The sequence below is a fragment of the Ziziphus jujuba genome, chromosome 6 (genome assembly GCF_031755915.1).
Source record: "Ziziphus jujuba cultivar Dongzao chromosome 6, ASM3175591v1".
In the NCBI taxonomy this organism is placed as follows: Eukaryota; Viridiplantae; Streptophyta; class Magnoliopsida; order Rosales; family Rhamnaceae; genus Ziziphus; species Ziziphus jujuba.
The window spans coordinates 8,254,884-8,260,883 of record NC_083384.1 but is presented as its reverse complement, the minus strand read 5'-3'; positions in this window follow the sequence as shown (position 1 = coordinate 8,260,883).

Sequence of the window (6,000 nt, the reverse complement as noted above, 5' to 3'; positions counted from 1 at the left end):
TCTTGAAGACAAAGGACCAGGTATTGGATTACTTCAAACTGTTTCATACCATGGTAGAGCGTGAAACAGGAAAGAAACTGAAATGTCTCCGCTCAGATAATGGAGGCGAGTATACTTTCAAGGAGTTCGATGCCTACTGCAGAAGACACGGCATTCGACATGAGAAGACGGTCCCTCGCACCCCACAACATAATGGAATAGCCGAAAGAATGAATCGAACCATTATGGAAAAGGTCAGAAGTATTATCAGTATGGCTAAGCTGCCAAAGCCATTCTGAGGAGAAGCTGTTCGTGCCGCCTGCTATTTAATCAACAGATCACCGTCAGTACCGTTGAATTTTGAAATTCCGGAGAAAATGTGGTCGGGTAAGATTCCCTCCTACTCTCATTTAAGAGTGTTTGGTTGTTTAGCTTATGTACATGTATCCAAGGAGCTCAGACAGAAGCTCGATGCAAGATCTACTCCATGCATCTTTATAGGATATGAAGATGAAGAATTCGGATACAGGTTATGGTACCGAAAACAAAGAAGGTTATTAGAAGCAGGGATGTAGTATTCCATGAAAACCAGAAAATGGAAGACATTGAAAAGCCCAGAATGTCTCCTAATTGTAGTTCTACTACCGATAATTTTTGTCCTAATCCAGCACCAGCACAAATAGCCACAGAGGATAATGAGGTGCATGAAGATATACCAGAAGCAAACCAGGAGGAAGAAAGGGATATTGAGCAGGGGGAGACTCAATCCTCTCAAGCAGCTGCAGGGCCATCACAGCGGTCAGATGATGGTACACCTCCTGAAACCAGTGGTTTACAAGTTCGGAGATCTGAGCGAGGCCGAATTCCATCAAAGAGATTTCCAGAATCTGAGTATATTCTGCTTACTGAAGAGGGGGAGCCAGAGAGTTTCCAGGAAGCTGTTTCTCATCAAGAGAAGGAAAAGTGGCTGCAAGCAATGCAAGATGAGATGGAATCCTTGCAGAAAAATCATACTTATGAGTTGGTTGAGCTTCCAACAGGAAAGAAGGCACTAAAGAATAAATGGGTGTTCAAGCTCAAGAAAGATGGTAGCGGAAATGTGGTGAAACACAAAGCCCGATTGGTGGTCAAATGATTTCTTCAGAAGAAAGGAATTGACTTTGATGAGATTTTTTCACCAGTGGTAAAAATGACTTCAATTCGAGTCATTTTTGGTTTAGTAGCAAGTCTAAACCTAGAGCTTGAACAGATGGATGTGAAGACAGCATTTCTTCACGGTGATTTACATGAAGAAATCTACATGGAGCAGCCAGAAGGATTTGAGGTTTTAGGGAAAGAAAACCTCGTATGCAAGCTAAAGAAGAGCTTGTATGGCCTCAAGCAAGCACCAAGACAATGGTATAAGAAGTTTGACTCGTTTATGGTGAGTCAAGGTTATAAAAGGACTGCAGCAGACCAGTGTGTTTATATTCAAAAATTTTCAGGTGGAAACTTCATTGCACTTTTGCTATATGTGGACGACATGTTGATCGTTGGACAAGATGCAATGAAGATTAGTCAGCTGAAGAAAGAATTGTCTAAGTCCTTTGATATGAAAGACTTAGGACCAGCTCAACAAATTTTGGGAATGCAAATAATCCGAGACAGGAAGAATAGAAGGTTATGGCTATCTCAAGAGAAGTATGTTGAACGGGTCATAAAGAGATTCAACATGGATAAAGCCAAACCGGTCAGCATTCCACTTGCAAATCATTTCAAGTTGAGTAAGAAATTGTGCCCCTCATCCAAAGAAGAGATAGAGGAGATGGCTTCAGTACCATATTCTTCAGCGGTAGGAAGTCTGATGTATGCAATGGTGTGTACCAGACCAGATATTGCTCATGCAGTAGGTGTTGTGAGCAGATTTCTTTCAAATCCTGGAAAGAAACACTGGGAAGCAGTTAAATGGATTCTCAGGTATCTTAAAGGTACATCGAAGCTGTGCTTATGCTACGGGGGAGGTGATCCAATCTTAGAAGGCTATACAGATGCAGATATGGCCGGAGACCCTAATAATAGAAAGTCTACATCAGGTTATCTCTACACTTTTGCAGGGGGAGCTGTGTCATGGCAGTCAAGATTGCAGAAGTGTGTTGCTTTATCCACTACTGAAGCAGAGTACATTGCCGCAGCGGAAGCGGGTAAGGAAATGTTGTGGTTAAAGCGTTTTCTCATAGAATTGGGCATCAAGCAAGAAGACTACAAGACACATTGTGATAACCAAAGTGCCATGGATTTGAGCAAAAACTCAATGTATCATTCCCGTACAAAGTACATTGACATCCGCTATCATTGGATACGCGAAGTAATAGATCAACAGTTGCTGAAACTGATGAAGATCCACACAAAAGAGAATCCAGCAGATATGCTAACAAAAGTTGTTGCTCAAGAGAAGCTGAAGCTATGCAGAGACATAGCTGGAATAGATGGCAGATGACCATCAGTTTTAAATGCGGCTGGAGGGGGAGAATTGTGAAGTCCAGCCGCACCACCACTGCACCGACAGTGTGAAGATTGCACAGCCACCATTTTTGACACCACTGCACCGACAGCCACCATTTATGACAATGGCCATTGCTGCACCGAAAATGGATTGTTCAACAATTGTGGGCTCTGCAGAGGCTGTTGAAGATTGAGGCCATGCAACCGACCTTGTAAGCCTATAAATAGGCTCCATCCCGTTGTATGCAAGCTAAGCCAAGTGAGCAAGCTCAATATTATCCCAAGTGAGGAATATTGAGAGAAAACTCCGAGAGAGAGAGTGTTTAAGTTCTAGAGAAAGCTTGAGAGAAGAGTGAGCAATTCTAGAGAGAATTGGAGAGTGTAGAGAGAGGTTCCACGTGAGAATCCAAGAGAGAAGTTTTTGTATTTTTGTATTCTATTTCAAGAGAGTAATAGAATTCTATTTATTTTTTTTCTCATATTTCTTCTCTAAAGTGGTCAGAGAACCACAACACTGGCAAGATACAGAGCAAATATCCTTTCTGCATATTTAAAAATTCCAACAACCAACACTAGAATTGTTGGAATCCATAGAAGATTATTGTTGTTGTTGATGTTGGGAAATGTTAGATAAAAGCAGTAACCAGCGCTAATAACCTGTAAAATCAGACCGAACAAGTGTCTCAACCAAAAATCGTTGTCCTCGAGTGCAAAAGAAGTAATGTTATCGGGGCCACCAAGATGGACCAGAAGAAATGAAGCCCAGAAGGCGTAAAGGCCTTCATTCACATGAGAATGAAGAGGGTTGGCAAGGACTTTTGTGATCAGTCCCACTGTAACTGCAGCGATCCAGTCCGCTGACAAGTAAGCCGACCAGATGAGGAAGACAACAAATGTATTACTACAACGGCGCCTCAACGATGCGAAAAGTACTAAGAAGACCTGTAAGAAGAGGCTCAACAGAACGCAGGTTGGGATATCCCATATGTCCCAGTACAGCTTCTTCAGCTTGTTGGACTCGGACTTGAGGGTGGTTGTTGTATCCATATATATATATATATATAATGATTTTGAGAGATGAAATGGGAAAGAAAGGAGATGAGTTAAATTTAATGATAAAATGGATGAAAGAAAGGGATACAGAGGAAATGGAAAGGAGATGAGTTGAAATAATGATTTAGAAGATTTGGATAGGAAAGCAAAGAATATGAATACTGTTAATTAATATCCTTAACTTGTTGCAAACTTTTGCGAAGTACATTTGTGTACCTTTTGTAAATTACATAATTCTTTTGTTTGAATTTGATTATGGGAAGAGCACACGTTCTTTAGATTTTATTGAAACCATACAGATTCTCCACTTCAATTTTTTTTTTTCTTCCTTAATGCCAGAATTAGACAATTTGAATGATATTTAATTATAAAGGTTGAGAAAAAAAAGACGTGCAGTCCCAACTCCTATTTTGTATTATTAACTAATTAATGAAAGAGTTTGTGACTTTGTATTAGTGTTGGTTAGAAGTAGAAGTGGCCAATAAGTGGAACTGAAGTCAGTTATATGAGTTATATGGGAAGCTTTACAAAAGGAGCTGATCACATACCCAAAGAGGAAGAATAAAGTAGTCTTAAGTCTTAACAAGTTTTTCTTCACTTTTTAAAGCTTCAAGTTCTTTCCTCTGTTATGTATGGTCTTATGTTATCTCTTTCTTGGCTAGTAATCTAAGGATTTTTCTAGGAAAAATTGAGTGATTCTTGCTTGAGTGTTTTGTAAACAAAGTAAATTTGACTATATACAACAGGTCCTGGATTCGATCAGTCTAGAGCTAAAAATAAAATTCCCCCTATCTGATTTAACATATATATGTCCAAAAAAAAAATTGTAAGACTTACCCAACATTTGAATACAACTAAATATTATATAAAAGAAAAAATATATAAAAATTTTATCTTCAGATTTTTTTCTCTGTTATGTACAATCATTCATCTTTTTTTTTTTTTTTTTTTTTTTTTTTTTTTTTGTTATGAGAGAAGTTCATCAGTCTTTTGCCGTTTCTCTCGATTATTGGTTTCTCCCTTGGCTCTTGCTTGACTTCCTGTGTGGCACATTTACCTAACGATGAGGCTGTGGCGAATTTATTTGAATGATCATCTATTTCAAACTTTAAGTCTTTCTTTCTCCATTCTATTCTCTAGGTTTGTATAAAGCGATGAAACCTTTTTCTTGTTTTGTCTTTTTTTTAATTGTTGAGGAGGGACTTACGGGGTCTCTTACCTTTTTTGACATGCCTTTAACTCTTAATTGAAACAAGAGATGGAGACATACATAGAGTTTTCGCACTGGAACGAACACTATTTCGGGAACTTTTCTGGATACCCATTGCTACCATTTAGCACCAAAACTCTTGCCTCCTAGATCTCTGACATGCAAAAGTGTTAAAAAAAACCTTAGGATGCAAGTGTGGTACTAGTCAAAGACACTCAAGCCCATGTCGGAATATTTATGTAAAAATAGAAAATTAATCAAGAGATTCAGAATATCATGGTGTTAAGGTGGCCTGTATTTACCGTACCTTTGAAATATTTGATAAATTTCACAGATGAAATTTGATTATGTAGTTCAAAACTTGAATATTTGATAAGTAAGCATTGATCAACCGTTAGAATTAAAATTCCGTTATCTATAAGATTTATCTTAAAATATATTTATCTAAAAATTAGTAAAAATTATTCTTTTTTATCTGATTAGATATTAGAGATCATATTTCATGATATGGCATCAGATATAATATTAAACTGATGAAATAATGATATAATAATATTGATGATGTAATATGAAATAATGGTTCCAAGATATTATTGCCATATGTAAAGCCAGATTTACCCATAACATGTGGGTACTATTTTTATACATTTTTTTTGTTAAGTAATTACTGAAACGGCGTGTTTTCTTTGTCGGCGAGTACACGTGTTTCATAAATGAAGTCAGTTATATCAGTCAATTAGTGGAAGCTTCATTAATCAAAGGAGCTGCTGATACTGGAGTCCAAAAAGGAAAAAAAACAAAAAACAAAAAAAATTTCTTCAGATTTGTTGAACTTCAAATCGTTCACCTCTTTCTTTCACTTTCTTGACTAGTGATCTATGGAATTTTCTTGAGAAAATTTTGTAAGAGCGTGTAAAGGTAGTAAAGATTGTGAGTGATTCTTGGCTTGACTGCCTTGTATTAAAAACAGTGAAAATGTACCGCTTACTATCAGAATCATAGTGCAGGAGCTTGTACTGTTGTCTTTTTGAACTGTCTCAGTTAGAAACTTGGAAAAGATAACGTATGCAATTGTTATCAATAATACACACACATTGTATAAACGAAAAGAAGGTACTAACTTCCACTAAGTTCATATAATTTAAAATCAAAATCTATATATAACACCAAAATAGAAGTTGTTAATCAATAATATAATGCATGATCACACACATTGTAAACTAGGAAAGCAGGAAGAATTTCAAATCCAACTAATAACTAGTATGATGAACCATCCC